Below are 25,269 nucleotides of genomic sequence, written 5' to 3' on the forward strand. Positions count from 1 at the left end.
AAATCATCTATTATTTTTCACTTTATGTTTCTGTGTGGGAGCAAACTGTTGAAATCCTTACTTAATGTATACTAAGCTGATCTTCTGTATATTAAGATAATTGAAAATGAATCTTGATGTGAATGGAAGGGGAGAGGGAGTGGGAAAGGGGAGGGTTGTGGGTGGGAGGGACGGTATGGGGGGGGAAGCCATTGTAACCCATGAGTCGTACTTTGGAAATTTATATTCATCAAATAAAAGATAAAAAAAAAACATGCATATTCACAGTAAGTTTTAGGAACTAAATAATATAAAACTTTACTTGTAGAGCCAACACCCCAAAACATTGCAAGAATCATTTTGACATATTTCATTATTTTTCCCCAATGGATGTATGAGTGCATATGATATGTATATTGATCAAAGTCAACATAATTGAGGTGATAGATCACATTGTTTTGTAAACTGCCAGTTCACTTGGCCATATATTGGAAATACTTTTATCATTTAATAAAATGTTCTGTAAATATGAAAAAAACAAAAAACAAACAAAAAAAAAACCTTCAACTGAAAAGTAAAAGAAAAGAAAAAAACCTGGTGCAGGCACTGCGGTACTGCAGGTGAAGCTGTCATGGAGATGCCCGCATGCCCCATCAGAGTCCTGGTTCAAGTCCCAGCTACTCCACATCTGATCCAGCTCTCTGCTAATGTGCCTGGGAGGCAGCAGGAGATGGTGGCTCAAGATTCGGGAAGACCCAGATGGAGTTCTTGACTGCTGACTTCAGCTTAGCCCAGCCCTCTCCATTGTAGGCATTTGATGAATGAATCACCAGATGGAATCTCTCTCTCTCTCCCTCTCTCTCTCACTCTGCCTTTCAAATAAATAAATAAATCTTTTAAAAGTTTAAGAAAAATATAATTGGAAAGTAGAAGGCACCCTTTAAAATCACTTTGAAATAATGATTCTGATACACTTTTTAAGAAAACAAGGGATATCTACTAGTTGTTTTGGCACACTGCATTTAATAATTTGCTCAGATTGTAAATATTTTTGGTCTTTAAATCTCAATATAGATTGTCCATGTCTTGATTTAACTTTCCCAATTCATTAGCTTGACATCAGACTCCGTTGACCCCTTATGATCTCACTTGAAACTTAAGTTGATAAATACATAACTGGATGTAGGGTTTTTGAATTTTGTTTCAAATCCTCTAATGAGAAGTGATGGGTCATAGCTGTAGGTTCAGCACCCTACTGGGTGAGCCACACAGGTGCAGCCAGGCTGCCTGCCTTAAGGACTGCACTGCTGCTGTCATGGTGACACCTGGTCCCCCTGGTCACCTCTAGTCCAGAACTCTCTTCTGAGAGCCAGAGCCCAAGTCTCACTGCTGCCTCATTGATGACACTGGAACACCCTGAGCTCTTTTCCACTGAGGCCTTTCCTGTCCCAAATCAACCAGCATGCTTCTCTTCCCATCTCTGTGGTCACCATTCCTGACTCTAAGGGATGCATCCTTTGGAGACACTCTCAGAGCACCAGGACGAACATCAGCCACTCCTTGCCCCAGCACTGCTACTCCCTCCCATGGTGATGTCCATTCTCCACAGCCATTCATACAATTAACTGTGCCTGTTTACTTGCCAGTCCCCAGAACTTCATAGGTCAGTGCATGAACCAATTTCTTAAGATAATATAGGCTGTGCACTTAAAATATGCATTAATATATAAACAAAGAAACACAGTAACACCAGCCATTGTATGTGCTCGCACACATATATAAACATACACAATACATTATCAAGGACATTCCACTAACCAGGAAACAGACTAAAGAAGCCGGAATATGACTTGCTCCTGGTGGTTCACAGTGTGCGTTGCGAATATTACATGGGCTGGGCAACAGATGTCAGTCTTGAAAGCACGGTGTCAGTGGGGTAACACATTCATGCGTCACCTCCTCCATGTGTTCTAAGTTGTGGTTTCATTCTGCCAGCTGTGGGGGCAGGTCCTTGACCATATGCTGATATGCACCAGGCACTGGGGAGGAGAGGGAAACAGTAAAAGGGCGGGAAAAGTTAAAAATGACAACACTTTTACTGCTCTAATCGATTTCTGAAATTATTTTTTAAAAATAGTTTTTAGTAAGCTCAAAGCATTATAAAATCATATTGGGCATAAGTATTAATAATAGAAAAATGCTTTGTGAAGTCAAACTAAGAACATGAATATACATTTTTTGTAATTATGATTAGTAATAAACGGTACATACTGAAATTCTTAAAATATTACTATAACTAATAATGACAATTATGTTCTTCTATACAGAAAGGACAGAAATATAAATTGATGGGTCAATATTTACAGAACATCTAACAGATTTGAAATATATTTTTTAACTTTTATTTAGTAAATATAAATTTCCAAACTACAGCTTATGGATTACAATGGCTTCCCCCCCACATAACTTCCCTCCTACTCGCACCTCTCCCATCTCCCGCTCCCTCTCCCATTCCATTCACATCAAGATACATTTTCAATTATCTTTATATATAGAAGATTGATTTAGTATATATTAAGTAAAGATTTCATCAGTTTGTACCCACATAGAAACAGAAAGTGTAAAATACTATTTCAGTACTAATTATAGTATTACTTCACATTGGACCACACATTGAGGACAGATCCCACATGAGAAGTAAGTAGACAGTGACTCCTGTTGACTTAACAATTTGACACTCTTGTTTATGGTGTCAGAAATCTCCCTAGGCTCTAGTCATGAGTTGCCAAGGCTATGGAAGCCTTTTGAGTTCGCCTATTTCGATCTAATTCTGACAGGGTCATAGTCAAAGTGGAAGTTCTCTCCTCCCTTCAGAGAAAGGTACCTCCTTCTTTGATGGCCCCGTTCTTTCCACTGGGATCTCACTCACAGAGACCTTTCATTTAGGTGTTTTTTTGTTGTTGTTTTTTGTTTTTTTTTTTGGGGGGGGGGTTTGTTTTGTTTTTTTTGTTTGTTTGTTTTTTTGTTTTTTTGTTTTGCCCGAGTGTTTTGGCTTTCAATGCCTGAAATTCTCTCATGGGCTCTTCAGCCATATCCTAATGCCTTAAGGGCTGATTCTGAGGCCAGAGTGCTATGTAGGACATCTGCCATTCTATGAGTCTGCTCTGTATCCCTCTTCCCATGATGGATCGTTCTCACCCTTTTTGATTCTATCAGTTAGTATTAGCAGACACTAGTCTTGCTTGTGTGACCCCTTTGAGTCTTAGACCTCTCAGTGTGATCAATTGTGAACTGAAATTGATCACTTGGGCTAGTGAGATGGCATTGGTACATGCCACCTTGATAGGATTGTGTTGGAATCCCCTGGCATGATTCTAACTCCACCATTTGAGGCAAGTCTGATTGAGCATGTCTCAAATTATACATCTCCTCCCTCTCTTATTCCCACTCTTATATTTAACAGGGATCACTTTTCAGTTAAATTTAAACACCTAAGAATAATTATGTGTTAATTACAGAGTTCAACCAATAGTACTAGAACAAAAAAAATACTAAAATGGATAAAGTATTACATTGTACACCAACAGACGGGACAAGGGCTGATCAAGTCACTGTTTCTCATAGTGTTCATTTCACTTCAACAGGTTTCCCCTTTGGTGCTCAGTTAGTTGTCGCCAATCAGGGAGAACATATGATATTTGTCACTTTGGGACTGGCTTATTTCACACAGCATAATGTTTTCCAGATACCTCCATCTTGTTGCAAATGACTGGATTTCATTTTTTTGACTGCTGTATAGTATTCTATAGAGTACATGTCCCATAATTTCTTTACCCAGTCTACTGTTGATGGGCATTTGGGTTGGTTCCAGGTCTTAGCTGTTGTAAATTGAGCTGCAATAAACATTAATGTGCAGACAGCTTTTTTTATTTGCCAATTTAATTTCCCTTGGGTAAATTCCAAGGAGTGGGATGGCTGGGTTGAATGGTAGGGTTATATTCAGGTTTCTGAGGAATCTCCAGACTGACTTCCATAGTGGCTTAACCAGTTTGCATTCCCACCAACAGTGGGTTAGTGTCCCTTTTCCCCCACATCCTCTCCAGCATCTGTTGTTGGTAGATTTCTGAATGTGAGCCATTCTAACTGGGGTGAGGTGAAACCTCGTTGTGGTTTTGATTTGCATTTCCCTCAATGCTAGTGATCTTGAACATTTCTTCATGTGTCTGTTGGCCATTGGATTTCCTCTTTTGAAAAATGTCTATTGAGGTCCTTGGCCCATCTCTTAAGTGGGTTGTTTGTTTTATTGTTGTGGAGTTTCTTGATTTCTTTGTAGATTCTGGTTATCAACCCTTTATCTGTTGCATAGTTTGCAAATATTTTTCCCATTCTGTCAGTTGCCTCTTCACTTTCCTATCTGTTTCTTTTGCAGTACAGAAACTTCTCACTTTGATGCAATCCCAAATGTTAATTTTGGCTTTGACTGCCTGTGCTTCTGGGGTTTTTCCAAGAAGTCTTTGCCAGTACCTATATCTTGCAGGGTTTCTCCAATGATCTCTAATAGTTTGATGGTGTCAGGTCATAGGTTTAAGTCTTTAATCCATGTTGAGTGAATTTTTGTGTAAGGTGAAAGGTAGGGGTCTTGCTTCATGCTTCTGCATGTGGAAATCCAATTTTCCCAGCACCATTTATTGAATAGACTGTCCTTACTCCAGGGATTGGTTTTGGATCCTTGATCAAATATAAGTTGGCTGTAGATGTTTGGATTGATTTCTGGTGTTTCTATTCTGTTCCATTGGTCTATCCCTCTGTTTCTGTACCATTACCATGCTGTTTTGATAACAACTGCCCTGTAGTATGTCCTGAAATCTGGTATTGTGATGCCTCCAGCTTTGTTTTTGTTGTACAAGATTGCTTTAGCTATTCGAGGTCTCCTGTGTCTCCATATGAATTTCAGCATCATTTTTTCCAGATCTGAGAAGGTCTTCAGTATTTTGATTGGTATTGCATTGAATCTGTAAATCACTTTGGGAGAATGGACATTTTGATGATGTTGATTCTTCCAATCCATGAGCATGGAAGATTTTTCCATTTTTTGGTATCCTCTTCTATTTCTTTCTGTAAGGTTTAATAATTTTCATCGTAGAGATCTTAAACTTTCTTGCTTAAGTTTATTCCAAGGTATTTGTTTTTGTAGCTATTGTGAATGGGATTGATCTTAGAAGTTCTTCCTCAGCCATGGCATTGCCTGTGTATACAAAGGCTGTTGATTTTTGTGCATTGATTTTATACCCTGCTACTTTGCCAAACTCTTCTATGAGTTCCAATAGTCTCTTAGTAGAGTTCTTTGGGTCCCCAAGTAAAGAATCATATCATCTGCAAAGAGGGATAATTTGAGTTCTTCCTTCTCAATTTGTATCCCTTTAATTTCTTTTTCTTGCCTAATAGCTCTGGCTAAAACTTCCAGAACCATGTTGAATAGCAGTGGTGAGAGTGGGCATCCCTGTCTGGTACCAGATCTCAGTGGAAATGCTTCCAACTTTTCCCCATTCAATAGGATGTTGGCGTGGGTTTTTCATAAATTGCTTTGATTGTATTGAGGAATGTTCCTTCCATATCCAGTTTGCTTAGATTTTTCATCATGAAAGGGTGTTGTATTTTATCAAATGCTTTCTCTGCGTCTATTGAGATAATCATATGGTTTTTCTTCTGCAGTCTGTTAATGTGGTGCATCACATTGATTGTTTTGCGCACATTGAACCATCCCTGCATACCAGGGATAAATCCCACTTGGTCTGGGTGGATGATCTTTCTGATGTGTTGTTGCATTCTATTGGCCAGAATTTTATTGAGGATTTTTGCATCTATGTTCATCAGAGATATTGGTCTGTAATTCTCTTTCAGTGCTGCATCTTTTTCCAGCTTCGGAATTAAGGTGATGCTGGCTTCATAGAAAGAATTTGGGAGGATTCCCTCTTTTCGATTGTGCTGAATAGTTTGAGAAGAATTGGAGTTAGTTCTTCTTTAAATGTCTGGTAGAATTCAGCAGTGAATCCATCTGGTCCTGGGCTTTTCTTTGTTGGGAGGGCCTTTATTACTGTTTCAATTACTGTCTCAGTTATGGGTCTGTTTAGGTTTTCGATGTCTTCCTGGTTCAATTTAGGTAGGTTGCATGTGTCCAGGAATCTATCCATTTCTGATAGATTTCCCTGTTTGCTGGCATACAAGTCCTTGTAGTAATTTCTGATGATTCTCTTTATTTCTGTGGTGTCTGTTGTGACGTTTCCTTTTTCATCTCTGATTTAATTGATTTGGGCCTTTTCTCTTCCTTTTTTAGTTAGTTGCGCCAATGGGGTGTCAATTTTGTTTATTTTTTCAAAAATCCAGCTCCTCGTTTGGCTGATTTTTTGTAATGTGTTTTTGGATTCAATCCTGTTGATTTCTTCTCTGATTTTAATTATTTATCTTCTCCTACTAGATTTGGGTCTGGTTTGCTGCAGATTTTCTAGATCCTTGAGATGAATTGAAAGCTCATTTATTTGGTGTCTTTCCAATTTCTTCATGTCGGCACCTATTGATATGGTCTGAGAAGCTGCATCGTATGATTCTAATTCTTTTGAATTTGCTGAGACTTGCTTTATGGCCTAGTATGTGGTCAATCCTAGATAAGGTTCCATGTATTGCTGAGAAGAATGTAAATGCTTTATGTGTAGGATGATAAGTTCTGTAGATATCTGTTAGATCCATTTGGGCTATAGTGTCATTTAAATCTACTGTCTCCTTGTTGATCTTCTGTCCTGTTGATCTGTCTATTTCTGAGAATGGAGTATCGAAGTCCCCAGTACTATTGTATTGGGGTCTAAGTCTCCCTTTAAGTCCCTTAACAAATCTTTTAAATAAACTGGTGCCCTGTAATTAGGTGCATATACGTTGATAATTGTTTTATCTTCCTGTTGAATTGATCCCTTAATCATTATATAGTGTCCCTCTTTGTCTCTCTTAACAGTTTTTGTGGTAAAATTTATGTTGTCCGATATTAAGATGGCTACGCCCGCTCTGTTTTCATTTCTGTTGGCATGGTATATCTTTTTCCAGCCTTTCACTTTCAGTCTGTATGCATCTTTGCTGTAAAGATGTGTTTCTTTTAGCAGCAAATAGATGGGTTTTGTTTCTTAACCCAGTCAGCCATCTGTGTCTTTTAACTGGACATTTCAGGCCATTAACGTTCAATGTGACTATTGATAATTAGTAACTTTGCCCTGCCATTTGCCAAAGATATTTTCTAACATATGCTTTGAATTCCCTGTGATCTTTTGCTGTGAGGTTTCCTTCCTTTACCTTCTTTCATATTGATGACCGTGTTTCTGTGTTTCTGTGTGTAACACATCTTGAAACATCTTTTGCAGGGCTGGACGAGTGGTGACAAATTCTTTCAATTTCTGTTTCCTATGAAAGATCGTTATTTCACCTTCATTCACAAATGAGAGCTTTGCAGGATATAATATTCTGGGCTGGCAGTTTTTCCCTCTTAGTACCTGGGCTATGTCTCGCCATTCCCTTTTAGCTTGTTGGGTTTCTGATGAGAAGTCTGCTGTGAGTCTAATTGGAGATCCTCTGAGAGTAATCTGACGTTTCTCTCTTGCACATTTTAGAATCTTTTCTTTATGTTTCACTGTGGCGAGTTTGATTACAACGTGTCGTTGTGAGGATCTCTTTTGGTCATGTTTACTAGGGGTTCTATGAGCTTCCTGTACTAGGATGTCTCTGTCCTTCTCCAAACCTGGGAAGTTCTCTGCTAGTATCTCACTAAACAGGCCTTCTAATCCTTTCTCTCTCTCCATGCCTTCAGGGACTCCTAGAACTTGAATGTTGTTTTTTTTAATAGTATCCTGTAGATTCCCAACAATAGTTTTTAGATTTCTAATTTCCTCTTCTTTTCTTTGGTTTGACTGTAAAGTTTCCTGTGCTCTGTCTTCTAAGTCCGATATTCTCTCTTCTGTTTCACTGACTCTGTTTTTAAGGCTCTCTAATGTGTTTGTAATTTGATGTATTGAGTTCTTCATTTCATTTTGATTTCTCTTCACTATCACACTTTCCTGTTCTACTAGTTTCTGCGTTTCATTTTGATTCCTCCTTAAGATTTCATTTTCTCGAAGGAGATTTTCTATCCTGTCCAGTAAGGAATTCCATAGCTCAAGCATTTGTTTTTGAAAACTTCTAATTATTCTTATCATAAATTTTTTGAATTCCGTATCTTGCATTTCTTCAATCTCATCATCTTCTTAATCTTGGCTTGGGGTGTCTTGTTCATTTGGGGGTGTCATAATGTCTTCCTTGATCTTGTTTCCTCGGTTTCTGTGTTTGTTGCTTGACATTGTGGAGATATTCTTTGGATTCTTCTTCCCTCGCTGTGGTGTTTTTTCCTTGTTATACTATGACTGTATTAAGTGGACTGTCTGCTTTTGATGGAGCCTTAGAGGCTTGAGATGGGTGTGGCCCGAGAGCTCTGTTCCTCAGGGTTAAGGTGTGCCAAACGTGACACTCCCAGGTTAGGCCTGGTAAATCTCTCTCTCTCTCTCTCTCTCTCTCTCTCTCTCTTTCTTTTTTCGATTCAAAAGGAAAGTAATTCCGCACATCTGAGCAGAATTGAAGGTAGTTAGCAGGCGAATGATATACCCACAGGAGCCAGAGATCGGAAGCTCTTTCCCAAGGACCACACAGGGAATCTGTTCTGCCCTCAGTGTGGGCTCAAATTCTCCTGCAGTCTCCCACTGGGTTGCCAAGGTTACCGAATTGTAGCGTCTCTGGAGAGTACTCACGTGAACTCTGTGAGTTCTCTCCCCCAGCGTCTTTTTTCACCACCTCAATTCATTAGCACCACACATTCACTAGGTCCTAATCTCCTGTTATTTCACCCCCCCCCCCAGAGTCAGGTTTTTCTGCTTGGCTGAGGGTGGGTGCAGCCCTGAGGTCGCCCCACTTATGATGTATGTCCAAAATGGTGCCTGCCCTTTGTCTTGCTCGCCTTTGCGAGGTGAGCAGAGAGAGAGAAATTCTCCTCTTTCCGCTTGCCTGCTGGTGTCTTGGGATATTGAGGTTCGGCTCACCTCGCGTTCCAGCGCTGGTTCGTTGATTCTGCTGCTGGTGTCCCGAGCCGTGGGCTCCCACGCTCTCCACGCAGGTCCACTGTTAATCACTAGTTCTGGAAGAGTTTCATCTGCTGTTTCTTCCCCTACTCTTCCTTGAACCTGCAGTATCTCCCTTTTATTAAACTGTCTCTCCCCGGACTATCAGTGTGCTCCCTTCCTATTCCGCCATCTTGCCGCTCCTCTCTTAAAATACATTTTTTAAAAATACGTAGTACTAGGGCCGGCACTGTGGTGCAGTGGATTAAAGCCCTGGCCTGGGGCACCGGCATCCCATATGGCTGCCGGTTCTAGTCCCGGCTGCTCCTCTTCTGATCCAGCTCTCTGCTGTGGCCTGGGAAAGCAGTGGAAAATGGCCCAGGTCCTTGGGCCTTGCACCCACGTGGAAGACCAAGAGGAGTCTCCTGGCTCCTGGCTCCTGGCTTCAGATTGGCGCAACTCCAGCCATTGCGGCTATCTGGGGAGTGAACCAGCAGCTGAAAGACCTCTCTCTCTGTCTATACCTCTCTATGTAACTCTGTCTTTCAAATAAATAAAATAAATCTTAAAAAAAATACATAGTACTGATAAAACTGGCATTGATTCATGTGCTGTTGGTGGTATTAATTTAATAGCAAAATTAAAATATCTACTTATTGAGCAAGAATAGCTCTCACTCATTGCTAGTAAGAAAGGGAAATGGTACCAGACCCCTGGAAGATACAATTTCATGTAAATTGTAACACATATTACTGCACATCCCATTCCCATGTATTTACCCATGAATAGTGAAAATTTAGGTTCCCTCAGAAGTCCACACATGAATGTTTGTAGCACTCCGATTCACAACCAGAAAAACCAAGAAATCTTTCAACAGGTGAATGAATTAACAAACATATCCAAACAATAGGGTATTTACTATGAGGAAATAAAAAGGAATGAACTATTGATCCCTGAGTGAATCTTAAATGTATTTTACTAAATGAAACTAAAGCAAAAATGCTACATTTGCTGTGCTTTCATTTGGAAGACAGAAAGAACAAGTCAAATGATAGGGACAAAAGGGAATCAGTCAGTGAGATTGAGAGGCCAGTCACAAAAGGACCACACAGGGGGACTTTTCAGGTGACAAAACTTTCTGTGTTGTGCAGAAGTTCTAGGCAGCAGGAATGTGCATTTGTCAAAACTCACAGATGTACACCACAAAGAGAGCTTTTCTGTGTGTACATTTAAATACAGAAAAAACACAGGATGTCAGTAGATCCTAGCATGAAGGGTACACTGAAGGAAATGAGTCTAAATGAGTCTAAACTTCACTGACAGGTGGATGGAGAAAAAGAACCAATTACATCTTTTTGGAAAATAATGTTGATTGGACACTGTGAAGCTAAGAATAAAAACCACAGCATACAAACACTGGACTCCAGGTGGTAAACCTGTTCCTTGTGGGCATGAAGGCTACCAGCTTCAACATGCCCCTTGTAAGGATGCGGGCTACTGATTTAAAACTGTTTATGTGTAGACTGATGTTGAGCACATTCGTAGATTGTTACGTCAGTGACAGACCACAGAGAGGACAGTGACCCCAAAAGATGATGACAGAACTGAACAATTCGAGCACTAGCAGATGTGGCTGTGATGGCATCATGGTGAAGCACATCCCATGTCTGCAGTGATACTGCTGTCAGAAGACCCACAGAGCTGCCACTCCCGTAAACGTTTGCACGAATGGGGACGTGGAGTACACAGCACTCGTCACCATAGCAAGCTGCTGTGTTACTGATCGATGTGTTTACCATGCTGTACTTCTAATCCTTATCCTAAATGCATTCTTCCTTGTGAAAATAATTTACTGTGAAACAGTGTGCCATGCTATGCCAGCTGCAGCCTCAGATATCTCATATTTACAGGGCCTCCTTATTGCATTAAGAGGCCAACTCTAGGGACTGATTAGTGTAACTGCACTCTGATGCTTGTGCTGTTATGAGCTTGCCTCACAGGGCGTTTCTCAGAACCTGTCAATGGAATCCAGTGACACGTCACTGTGAACGACTCGGTGATGACAGGTCCAGAAGTCACAGACGAGCAACATGGGTTTGGGGCCAGCTCTGTGGCGTAGCAGGTTAAAGCCCTGGCCTGCAGCGCCAGCATCCCATATGTGCTCCGGTTCGAGTCCCAGCTGCTCCACTTCCAATCCAGCTCCCTGCTAAAAGCAGCAGAGGGTGGCCCAAGTCCCTGGGCCCCTGCACCCCTGTGGGAGACCTGGAAGAAGCTCCTGGCTCCTGGCTTCTGGCTTTGGATTGGCTCAGCTCTGGCCGTTGTGGCCATCTGGGAAGTGAACCAGCGGATGGAAGACCTCTCTCAGTCTCTACCTCTCTTTGTAACTTTCAAATAAATAAAATATATATTAAAAAAAAGAATCGTGGGTGGATGAGATGCCTCCAGTGGTGCAGGTTGGCTTTGGAAAATCACCATAAACTCATTTGCTTTGCATTTACTCAGTTAGTTACACTCATAAATCCAAGTCTCTCTAAGCTCTGTGTGCACAGAATGTCTTGCAGCAATGAGTCCCAGGAGCAAACTGCACTGCCAGTACCCAGATTTCATTTTATAAATGCCCTACAATAAAAAGAGACAGAAACTCAGTACACAGAAGATGGACCTGAAGAATCTTGTTATGCCAGAAAGTAAAGAATGCTTCCCACTAACGTAAACAAACAACTAAGTAAATAATGAAGGAGGCAAAGCCAAAGGGTACAGGAGCCAATCTGAAACATCTGTCAGTGAGCAAGCCTAGAATTTGAGATAGAGATAGAGAGATAGATAGAGCATACATACATACATACATAGGTACATAGATGATAAATATATAACAGATAAATGAGGGGAGCATAGCCAAAGGGTACAGGGTTCATTCTGAAATATTTCCCAGAGAACAGGCCTGGAATTTGAAATAAATAAGTGATGACAGTACAGTAAGAACTCAAAGAAAACAATAACTACCCATGAGTCCACACTGCTGTGAATACATGATTAAACAAGCAGATAAACTGACAGAGACACACATCTTTTCAGAAAAGTTCTGAGCACATCATGGAGTGTGAATGTTTCTATGTGATTCCCACTGGGCACTGGATACAACTGGCAGACACCCTAAACATGGGGTCATGTGACTTTGATGTCATGTGTTCCTTGAGCTGATGTCAGAACACTTCACATAGTGAACAGCCACAGCCCAGTCCAGTGAAACATTACAGGCACTCCTGCTGAGGGATTTCCTACAAAACAGCTGAATGGCACCCTTCAACACCCTCAAGGTGGGGAGTGAAAACAAGGGCAGAGTGAAACAGGAAATCAAGGCAACATCTGGGTCACCTCCTGGAACACGAAGATGACATCAACAAGGGAGCTTGTGAGATGTAGAGTCTGGGACTTAGATAACAGCATTGTGCCAACCATACTTTTCAGGCTTAAAAATCACATTGTATTATTTAAATTGCTAACATTAAGGGGAGGGCGATGAAACCACGTGGGAACTCTCTGCACTACCTTTGCAACACTGTAAATCTAGCATTATTCAAAAAAAAGTTTAAAAAGTTAGTTCTTATATAACAAATAACATTTATAATTTGAGAAACTTTAAATATGCAGTATGGAAATGACCTGAGAATTGATTATCATCCTACATGTTCAGGGTTTCAACTTGAGTTTAGATTATGCATTAAATCTTCTCAAGGAAGCAACTATAAATATTAATCAAAATTCTCCTCTGACCTCAGTCATAATTTACTGTAACACTTTAAGTTTAGAAGGGGACTTAATTATAATGTAATAGTGTCCAGATATCCTCCTTGGACACTCCTAGTTGTAGATGTATTTCTTTATTGGAAAATCTATGCACTGAGCAAACACAAATATGAATGCTATTTTATCCACCACGTCGCTCTCAGACAATTATTTTGATAAAAAATAAACCTAACTAAATACCTGTGACTCTTAGCCCCAAGCCTTTCTTCCTGTTTCAAAATCCTTGTCACTCTTTACATTGTATTTAAAAATGTTTACATATTCCTCATAGTATCTTAGAACTAGAAATGAATGCATTATATGTGATGCAATTTGATCAATAAAAATTAAAGAGAGGGGCTGGCACTGTGGTGCAGCAGGTTAACTCCCTGGCCTGAAGCATCAGGATCCCATATGGGATCCGGTTCGAGACCTGGCTGATCCTCTTCTGATCCAGCTCTCCGTTATGACCTGGGAAAGCAGTAGAAGATGGCCCAAGTCCTTGGGCCCCTGCACCCATGTGGGAGACCCAGAAGAAGCTCCTGGTTCCTGGCTTCAGATCAACACAGCTCCAGCTCTTGTGACCAATTGGGGAGTGAACCATCGGATGGAAGACCTCTCTCTCTCTCTGCTTCTCTCTCTGTGTAATTCTTTCAAATACATCTTAAAAATCAAAAGATTCAAGAGAAACTTAAATGTTACAATGTAACAAAACTCTAGTTTCTATAAGCTCATCAACGGTTGAGAAATGTCTATGTTGTGTCCTCAAATACTTTCACATGATTCTTATATTTGTGATCCTATATTTTGAGTTTGCTTTTGTAGACTGAACAAAGGGCTTTTAGCTATTATCATTATACAATTATTCTTATAAGAGTTACAGTATCAAAAATACTTTGAATGCCTTTACTCTTATGACCCTTAAAAACATCCATGTCTTCAGCTGAATGACTGATTTTTTTTAAAAACAGCATGAGCGAAGAACAAAATTACAGAATACAATTTATATAATTTTCCTTCAGATCAAAGACTACCATGTTGGAGTCCACCAGGAGTGAACTGATCCATGTGCCGCATAATGGCTTCCACATTGTTCACAGATTTAAGAGAAGCGATCTCCAGTCCTTTGACGAGACTCAACCCAGTTTGCCTACTAAGTGTGCTTCTGTCTAATATTGATTACAAAATTACAGAAATGCAAGTTATATGTAAATACTCTTTGTTTTAGAGAATCCATGTTTTGCTGCTAGTACAGGAAAATTTCTTTTTTTAAATGATTTTATTTATTATTTATTTGAGAAATAGAGTTACAGACAGTGAGATGGAGAAACAGAGAGAAAGGTCTTCCATCCACTGGTTCACTCCCGAAATGTCCACAACAGCCAGAGCTGTGCTGACCCAAAGCCAGGAGCCAGGAACTTCTCCCAGGTCTCCATGTGGGAGCAGGAGCCTAAGCTCTTGGGCCACCTTCTACTGCTTTTCCCAGGACATAGCAGAGAGTTGGATTGGAAAAAGAGCAGCTGGGACTAGAACCAGCACCCATATGGGATGCCGGCACTGCAGGCAGAGGATTAACCTATTGCACTACAGCGCCATCCCCAGAAAAATCTCTGTCTATCATCTATCCATGCGGCTGTCAATATCTATGTATAGATACATGAGGCGCATTCAGAAAGTTCATGGAAAATACATATTATGAAAAACTATGAATAAACATCTTCTAATTTTATTTCCATGAACATGTTATAGCTCCCTTAGAAATATAAAGATATTAATACTAATGTTCATTTACAACATATATACATTTTGCATAATGAAATATTGTATTAATTTTGTTTTAGTAACCCAAACTGGAATATTGTCCATGGCTTAGATCAAATTGGTCTATAATCTATGTAGCCTATTTCTACCATCTAGAAAACATAATAACTAGTATTTTATGCTCAAATTGTCTCTCATTTACTGTTTTTCAAAAACATTGATATTCTTTCAGATATATAACCCAATGGTACTATTTCCCTCTAAACCTTATACACTTATATACATAAACATGTATACATTTTAAAGACAATAAGAGATATATAAATATATGTAAATTAGTTATATAATATGTAAGTACCTGTTACATTGTTAGATTATTATCATGGACTGGTTTGTGTCTCGAAAATGTCAAAGGGTTGGGGGAGAATACGGAGTCAGTGAATGGGTACTAACTTACGGTTAGCTGGGAGTAAGAAAGGATACTGCTGTAAAGTAGGGTGACTACATATCATGGTAATGGACTGCATTTTTCTCTCTTTAAAGAACCAACATAAATTATTGAATGTTTTCATTCTGAAACATACCAGGGGATTCCAATTCAATCCTATCAAGGTGGCATGTACCAATGCCATCTCACTAGCCCAAGGGATTAATTTCAGTTCACAATTGATCATAATGATAGGACTAAGAGTCAAAGGGATCACATAAAAAAGACTAGTGTCTGCTAATACTAACTGATAGAATAGAAAAGGGAGAGAACGATCCAACATGGGAAGTGAGATACACAGCAGACTATAGAATGGCAGATGTCCTAAACAGCACTCTGGCCTCAGAATCAGTCCTTAAGGCATTCAGATCTGGCTGGAAAGCCCATAAGAGTATTTCAAGCATGGAAAGCCAAGACACTCTGTCAAAAAAAAAAATGACCTAAATGAAAATCTCCAAGAGTGAAATCCAGTGGAAAGAACAGGTCATCAAAGAAAGAGGTACCTTTCTCTGAAGGGAGGAAAGAACTTCCACTTTGACTACGACCTTGTCTAAATATGATCAGAGTCGGTGAACTCAAAAGGCTTCCATAGCCTTGGCAACTCACAACAAGAGCCTAGGGTGATTACTGATGCCATAAACAAGAGTGTCAATTTGTTAAGTCAACAACAGGAGTCACTGTGCACTTACTCCTCATGTAGGATCTCTGTCCTTAAAGTGCTGTACATTGTGATTTAATGCTATAACTAGTACTCAAACAGTATTTTTCACTTTGTGTTTCTATATGGGTGCAAACTGTTGAAATCTTTACTTAATGTATGCTAAACTGATCTTCTGTATATAAGAGAAATGAAAATGAATCTTGATGTGAATGGAAGGGGAGAGGTAGCGGGAAAGGGGAGGGTTGCGGGTGGGAGGGAAGTTATGGGGGGGAAGCCATTGTAATCCATAAGCTGTACTTTGGAAATTTATATTCATTAAATAAAAGTTTAAAAAAAGAAATGTGAAAGGTTTGAGGAGTTAGATATGTTTGCCTTGAGTGGACATTAAACAATGTATACTTATATCAAGACTTCACATGCTACCCCATAAATATGTACAATGCTTGTATCAGTTAAAAATACCAAAACAATTCACATGCTGAAATTCTAATGCCAGGTCCTGGTTTTGAGATTGAATTTAGAGATAGGGTCTTTTTTTTAAGATTTGTTTATTTGAAAGTCATTTACACAGAGAGAGGAGAAGCAGAGAGAGAGAGAGAGAGAGAGGTCCTCCATCCGAAGGTTCACTCCCCAATTGGCTTCAACAGCTAGAGCTGCACCGATGCAAAGCCAGGAGCCAGGAACTTCCTCTGGGCATTTCATGCAGGTGCAGGGACCCAAACACATGGGCCATCCTCCACTGCTTTCCCAGGCCATAACAGAGAACTGGATCAGAAGAAGAGCAGCCAGGATACTAACTGGCACCCATATGGGATGCCAGCACTTCAGACCAGGGCCTTAACCCACTGTGCCACAGCACCAGCCCCAGAGATAGGGTCTTTAAAATGGTAGGTAAATTGAAATGGGGCCATTAGGATGGTCCCTGAGGCAGTCTGGCTTGTGTCCTTTGAACAAGACAGGAGCAGGACATAAACACACAGAAAACGCAGCTACGTGGGGACACAGGGACAAGATGGTGTCTACAAGTGCAGGAGAGACGACTCAGAGAAAACAGCCGCTCTGTCAGCAAGACTTCAAGCCTCTCACATTATGAGGAAACACGTTTCTGTTATACCAGCCACCAGGCCTGTGATTCCTCACCGTGGCAACCCTGGAAAACTCATACAATGACCTATAGAACTGAAAATAATGTAATTCTTCCTTTACAAAGATGATGAAGGCTGATGAAGACTCTGTGAGAATCCCCACGCCTGTCTCTCACTTACAGTTCAGTGCAGCTGAAAGGCGGGCGCATGCATACGGGAGACTGAGCAGGATCCTGGGGGGGGGGGGGGTCTGACATGCATTGCCAATCCCCTTTCAGCCTGGGTCAGACGGTGACCCCCGCAGGGCTGTCAGGGAACACCCCTCGGCTGGAGTGTTTGCTGTGCAGCAGCTGCTCTGGGCTAGAGACGCCTGTCACTACTCAGAGATGACACGCAGAGTTGCCAACCACCTTCTCAATGTAGCCCTTCCAGTTGATTTCTTTTTTGGTTGTCTTTATTGGCAGCATATTTTGTGAAATGTTGGCTAAGCTGTTTATTCCCTAACCTTATTAACATGAGAGGATGATTTGGCTTTCTCTAACCTCCGTACTTAGTGTATGTTTCTACGCCACCTTCATTCTCTTCCTGCATCAATGCTTTACCCCTGCAGTGGCACAAAGGTTATTTTTCACCTCCTCTGCAGTATACTTTTGTGTCTGAAGTACAAATTGCAAATAAATCTGCCACCACCACATCAAGACAGCCTGCTGATGTCAGAGACTCCTCAGAACTTCAGACCACTCAGCCTTGCAACAAGCCCTCTAGACTGCTTTTATCAATGTGGTTTCACACTATAAATTCTTGGCGTATCTTGCCAATGCAGGGGTTCTGTTGTTTTCCACAGATGAAAGGGGAAGGCTGACTCCTCCACAGGAGGCTGCCCTGTGATCATCAGCAAAGGCTGGAGTCAGGCTCACGATGACTGGGTCACTCTCAATCAGAATCCCATTTTTAGAAGATCGTTTATTTATTCAATAGGCAGAGTCATAGGGAGGGAGAGAGACAGAGACAGAGTGGGAGGACAGAGAAAGAAACATCTTCTATCCACTGGTTCACTCCACAACAGCCAGCACTGGGCCGAGTGGAAGCCAGGAGCTTGGAACTCCATCCAGGTCTCTCATGTGGGTGGCTAGGACCCAAGCACTCAGGCCATCTTCCATTGCAATTCAAGGTGCATTAGCAGGGAGCTGGATCAGAAGTGGATCAACTGGGATTCCAATTTGGCACTCCTAATAGACCTCAGCAACATAGACTGCAGCTTGCATCACTGTGACAGTGCTAGCCCCTTGATTAGTAACTCTTCTTTAAAATATTTATTTTTTTATTTGAAAAAGTTACAGAGAGGTAGAGACAGAGAGAAAGGTCTTCCATCTGCTGGTTCACTCCCCAGATGGCTGCAACGGCCGAGCTGTGCCCATCCAAAGCCAGGAGCCAGGAACTTCTTTTGGGTCTCCCACATGGGTGCAGGGGCCCAAGGACTTGGGCTATCTTCTACAGCTTTCCCAGGCCATAGCAGAGAGCTGGATCAGAAGAGGAGCAGTCAGGACTAGAACCAGTGCCCATACGGGATGCTGGCACTTCAGGCCTGGGCTTTAACCCTGTGCACCACAGCACCAGCCCCTTGATTAGTATCTTGACTATGATGATGAACTGGATATTATTTAGACTTTACCTAAAGTTGAGAGAGAGAAAATAAAAGAAAAATTGTGAATGACATACTGTGGGGTGTGTAACTGCTAGAAACAACAGTGGCAAGAGAGCCCTTTTGTATCTGCTAACAGAAGTAAAAGGTAAATTAATGCCAAGTATTCTAGCATCCCTGGAAACTAATGGGCCTCAGGACCAGGGACAGTGCATTGAATTTCTATATACAGCAGGTGGTTTTCTCTTTTAGAAAGAAATGACATGGGCTGGCACTGTGACATAGAAGATTAAGCCTCCTTCTTCAGTGTCAGCATCCCATATAGGCACCGGTTTGTGTCGCGGCTACTCTGCTTCCAATCCAGCTCTCTGCTAATGCACCTGGGAAATCAGCAGAGGATGGTCCAGATCTTGGGCTCCCGTACCCATGTGGGAGATCCAGAAGAAGCTCCTGGGTCCTGACTTCGCCCTGGATCTTTATGGCCATTTGGAGAATGAACCAGCAGTTGGAAGATATCTCTATTTCTCTCTCTCTCTCTCTCTCTCTCTCACCCCTTCTCTCTCTGATTCCCTGCCTTTAAAATAAATAAATTAATCTTTAAAAAAGCAAAATAAAAAATGACAGCAGATAACCATAGTTAGAATCTTCCTTTTGCTTAATTTTGTACATTTATATTACATTAATTAATACATAATTATACTACATATAAGTACATTTCAATTAGTTATATATTAGTATGTGCGTATGTATGTAGTATATATATATATATACATATATAAGTTACAGTGATAATGAATGAACATATATATATATATATATATATCACTATAACTTAACTGACCAAGTATGATGTGTGATTGAAATGGTTCAACCCCATGGTAAGATCACTCTTGTAATATAGGGCAAAAAGAGAACTGGAGCATTACTCTCTCTTTATGAGATTTTCCACCTCTATGTGACCTTGAAGTTAACCTTACTTGCCAAAGTTACACAGCAAGAATGATTGCTGCGCTTATTGTCTTCTGGGGAGTCTCATGCCCTAAAAAGAGACTTCAGGTTCACACCCAGGGCCACAATGTCCTGGGCAAACATCTCTGAACTGGATGTGTAGTCTCTGACCCTGTGTCTCAGTTGCCTACCCATAATGCTTACTTAGCCATTCATTGTAAGACACACCTTTTAATTTTGACAAAAGTGGGTCATCTTGGCAGATACATGATAGGAGCGCTATCTTATCCACATACACCAAATAAATTGCTGGAGTGGAACCTGAACTGAAGGTAGTGAATGTTCATATGATTCTCTGGTGAATCATGAATAATTATGCCTGAAAATAACTCTTCCAAGAATGCCAGTTCTCAGACTTCAGTCCATTACCCTGACAACACTAGGGATGGCTCTCAGGTAGGTGGGGAATGGTCCTCATGCACTCACATGAGTCCTCTCCTCCCTTCTGCAGGAAGTGATTCAAATGAGGAAATTTTTCTTGACAGGGTCATTCTTTAATGTATCTGAGCCATGCACTTGTGATGTTTTGAATAATGATATTTTATTTTTAAACACACGTTCAATCCACTTTTATATTTAATTTAGTTAAAAATTTATATGTGAATTTTTCTATCCTGTTGAACGAAAAATGTGTCATTGCCAGAGACTATACTATGTCAAAGAAGAGAGCTCTCAGGGTTCGTGTGGGCGCTGGTGGCTCCTGGGGTCGTAAGCCATGGGCAGGCTGAAGTCTGCAGAAGCCACTGCAGTGCCTGTTGACCATGTGAACAATTAAATTTTGTGGAAAAGGAGTATTTCTGAGGTTTTCCTATCCCATCCTATGATTACTTACTAATCCTTCACAAGACCATAGAAAAGCTGTTGGCAGCTCATAATTTTAGTTTCATAGCTAAAATTTGTAGCTTTTTCTTTCAATCCTGTAACAAAAATATTTTGCCATCATGTAAAGAAAGATCCTCTGATGAATGATAGTATATCAATTATGTATAAATCATAAGAGAACTCATGGAATTCCAAATTCCAGGAAGGTGTCTTGCATTTCCCTCTGGCATCACTTTCTAAAGGAAGGAGCAGCAGACGTTCAGCCAAGTCCTTGCAACCCTGGCCCTGACCACACTAGGCCATCTGGAAGACACACACACACACACACACACACACACCATTGAGGTTTCTGGGCTTGAGCAACTTTTCTTAAGCACTCAGAATTTTAACTTTGTGGAAACCGTCCCTAATGCCCACATTCCCACACCCTGGCTCGCTCCCGCGGCTCCAAATGAAGAGGGACCATCGCTGGGCAGCCCCAACCTGCGCTTCCCTCACCCCCACCCCAGGACATCCATGGGCTGTCCATCCCTCCCCTTCTCCAGAGGCTGGAAAGGGCGTCCCTGGGCCTTCTCAGCGCTGCTCTGAGCAAACAAAAAGGATGCAGGCCAGGAGCACAGCGCGTTAAGGAGAAAGATGCGTTTGTTACACAGGTCTTTTTCATACTGGGAACTGTCATCTCACATGACATTAGACATCAATGCTTGGAAATTGGTTTAAACCTAAATGAGTATAAAATACATAAAAAATTAAAATGGATACCAAGTCCTCCTATTTTGTTCAATTTTAAGGGGCCAAGATGATCCCACTGGGGGCAAAGAATGTGCGTTTAAGATGAGTTTTCAGAGGAAACCCAGCCCCCTTGGGGAGTGAGCACACAGACCAGAGGGCAACTCCCTCAGAGAATCATGGGAGAGACTGCTGGGAGTGGAGATGATGTGTGGCCGTGTCCCACACTGTGATGCTGATGGTGTGAAGCCCCAGGACTACAGATGGCAGGAGCAGAGTTTGCTGTGAAACAAGCAGGAGGGAAGGAGACTCTGAGGAAGTAAAGCAGGACACCACACAGTCATTTCTTTCTAAATTTTTCTTTAAAAAATAAAAACTTCCTGGAGAATCACCAGGCAGAGTATCAGAAAGGAAAGTTGTAGGCTGATTGCACGCATGAACTCCTGATTTCTAAAAATCTATTGAAACATCAACAGCAAACAATACCAGTCAGCGCAGAAGAAGCTTGCCCCACCATGCACTACCCGTGGCCCAGGCTTCCAGGCCGGCCCTGCTGTGGAGGACAAGGAGAGGCTGGGTCGCCACTTCTGAGCCACTTCTCCCCGCACTTAACTGCAAGGACGAAGTGGTGCCAGACCTGTACTTCCGGTCATTGTCTCCTGAATTGTGCGGTATCAAATGCTGGCTAGACTGTGGCTTCAGAGTCTGCCCTAACCTGCAGAGTTCAAGGGCAGTTTGGGGGCCAGGACTTCCAGTCAGTGTCTCCCCTGGACTGTGTGATGTCACGTTTGGAGCTCGGCCATGACTTCGATGGTGTCAGTCCTGGATGACAGATTGCACTTTGACCTGGGGAGCCATGACTGCCCCATGGGCCACTCTGTCCTTGAGCGTCCTGAGGGCCAGCCACTTTGGGAACCCTGGTAGTTATGCTATGGACCTTGTGCCCGGGGACGGTGGATCTTGACTCCTGAGGGAATGCTGGTTTTATCAGAGCAGCTCCCACAGCTCTTCTCCATGCAAACTCCTCTCCTAGTCCCGAGCCTACACTGCTCTGTGAACCTTGCAAGTCTTCCTGTGGCAGCTGTGTCTTCTATTGTAATTGATTAAAACTTCCATATGCACAACAGTCAACTCCTGTCCCTGTACTTCCATAACTTAGTAAGGAAATTGTTTTATAATAATATTTATTCCTGAACCTTTAATATAGGATCAAAAATATCTGATGTTATACATTTGATTGAATGGATTTCCAAAATAGTCTTTTCATTTCACAAATCGGACAAAGGCATTTGAACTATTTTTGGAATTAGCTCAGCTAATTTTCTGTTTGAAGCAGCAGATGACACTGATGTAATACTGGTGGCATTTAACTTCTAGTGACATTCATCTTTTACTAACAGAATTAGGCTAACACGGAGAGTGAGAATGTCAAGTCAGACCTACAAGAACATGTCCTGCTCAGACTCAAGTCTGATGAATAATTCAAAGGATGTGGAAAGCTGTAAGACACACAGGGGGCTTAGAGACATCTTTGGCTGGCTAAGAGCACCTCCCACGTTCATGGACCAAGGAAATGCACAGCTTAGATTTGCTAGAGACTGAGTGTAATGGAGTCCAGGTCACTGCTCTCTGACCCCTCCTCTTTATTCTTCAGAAACAAGTCCTCTGAAACCTTCTTCCACACCCACACGGTACCATGCCAGCAGTTCAGAAAACTCAAACTAACACCAAGAGGTGGTGCCAGGAGTTGTCTTTGTGACTGATTGCTGAGACTAGGTGTTGTAACCTGCCCACCCCTGTCCTCAAGAAAACAGCAGTCACTCTGCTCTGTGGTGGCTCACAGTTCATCAGGGCGTTTGACCGACGTGGGGCCTGCAAGGATATCAGAGTTGTTGGTTAAGTTGCACGGAGGCCCTGGAGTGCTCACGGAGGACTGATGGACATTAGCAGCAGTGAGAAATGAAGCCCAAGAGCACCGGGCCCTCTTTCGTGGCTTCCCGATAATGGTTTACACCTGGCAGGCAGCCAAGAGGCAACTGGATCAGGGAGCCCTGCAGGGTAATTCTGAGCTAATGGGCCAATCGAGAAAGTCAGCGAGGTTGGGACCCCGTGACACGGGATGGGGATGTTTGAGCAGATTCTGCCAAGGATGCTGTGAAACATTTCTTCTTCTGCAGCTTCTCCAAAATTGCACGGCCACCATCCCTCCCAGCTGAGGTGCTGCAGAGGCCTCCACCCAGCAGGGCAGCAGGTGTCCTGCCCAGGTGTGGCCCATCTGTCCCCCTGGCTAGCAGGACCTTAAGTAGGGTTAAGACCCAACCTCAGCTGGCTGGTGGTGCAGTGAGCTGGAAGGGGTGAAGGAAAGACTACAGGAGTGTGTTTTCATCCATGCTTTCCCTTCTCACAGTTTCAGCCACCTGTGGTCAGCCTCAGTCTAAAAACATTAAATGGAAAATTGCAGCAATAGACCATGTTCATGGAAGTTATTATAGCATATTGTTGTAATAATGATATTCTATTAGTTATTATTGTTAATCACTTGGTATGCCTCATCTGCAAATGAAATTTTATCATGAATATACATATAGGGGAAATACACACACATACACACGCATGCACACACACATTGGTTTGCTGTTAACCACACTTCTGGCATGGCCAGAGGGTCTTGGAATATATCCCCAGCAGTGATGGGAGATGCTATGAATGGAGTGGATTTGAGAAGAGTGGGAAAGGCCAAGGCAGAGGCATGGGAAATGTCTCAGTTACCCTGCAGATGTCAGAGAAAAAATCAGACACAAAGAAAGGGGAACTGTGGATTGGATAGTACATGGGAGCCCAGAGATTTGCCCAACTTGGTGGTCTGTGGGCAGGATGAGAGAATGCACTGCTCACCACAGCTGTTCTGAATGGGGAACCACTGAGAAACTCAGTCCTCACTGTTCTCTGCACACCAGGGCTGAGGGCAGGAAAGACAGGCGTCAGCTGGGCCTCTCAAATCCACATGAGGCCCAGAGTGGCAGAGATCAGGTGTCAGCACCCACCTTCCAGAACCCAGAAAGCTGCATTTCAGTGACCATATTGTTGAGGGGCAGCCCAGGGTGCCTGATTTTCAGAGATACAGAGAAGGTTCAAAGACAGCATTCATGGAGCTGGAACCTGAAGCTGTGGGGCTGGTTAAAAGTCCTGAGTGCACACTTCGTTCTGAATTTAGCCCATTGCTTCTACACCCTCTGATTTCAGAAATGGCTGTGGAGGAGAAAACACAACTGCAATATGCATGTGGTTGGATTCCCCCTGGGACTTAACCCAGAGTACCTTCTGGCCATCTGCTGGCCTCATGTCCATGGCAGGAAGTGAGTCGTCAGAAACTTTGGGGCCACTAGGCTGAGCAGACATTAGTACCTGGAGGTACAAAGAATCTTCATGAGCCCAGGAAATAAATGTCCAACTGCACCTGGACACCCATCCAATTGTCATTTCCATGGACTCAACTTGTGTGATTGAAGATGACGGACTGGTAGTCTACACTGGGCCTCTCACTTATACAGGAAGAGCTGTAATACTGGGGTAGGCTAAGAGGAACCCTCTTCACCTGTGCCCCATCAAGACAGCAAATAAAAAACCTCACATCCCCGCAGGGATAGAAATCAGTAGTGCCGACAAACTCCTTAAAGGTTCAGGGGCGGCAAGCCTGTGCTGTTTCTATGTGGCTGGTGTGGTTTCCGCAAGATGGGGTGGATTCTGGGGCAACAGCTTTAGGCCACCACAGGTCCAATCATGTGGAGGTTCTGGTCACACCTGCTTCCCTGGACACGGTTTCATTTTCTGACAAGCAAGTAGGCAACCATTCAGTTGGTAAATGCGTTTTCCACTCCTATTAATGGAGAAGGTCGGGCATAGTTTACCTGGGGTGCTCCGTGAACTCTGCTCTTTCCTGTGATGATGGAGTCCAAGGAGATTTGTGGCATCTGCAGATCTTAGAGGACTCATCATCCAAAAATCTCATTTATACAATATCTTAGGGACCATCTGAAAGATGGTAAAGCTGTCTTTACTCCAGCCAATTCAGTCGCGTATTCTGCTCTTGACCCTCACACTGTTCCATGACAGATGATGTCAGGATAGTCGTAAATTAGTGGCACTGTTCAATTTCCTCACCTACGTCGTATATACCTAGTAGGTTT

This window comes from Oryctolagus cuniculus, chromosome 16 (genome assembly GCF_051225735.1).
Source record: "Oryctolagus cuniculus isolate XC-2025 breed Fujian yellow rabbit chromosome 16, ASM5122573v1, whole genome shotgun sequence".
Lineage (NCBI taxonomy): Eukaryota > Metazoa > Chordata > Mammalia > Lagomorpha > Leporidae > Oryctolagus > Oryctolagus cuniculus.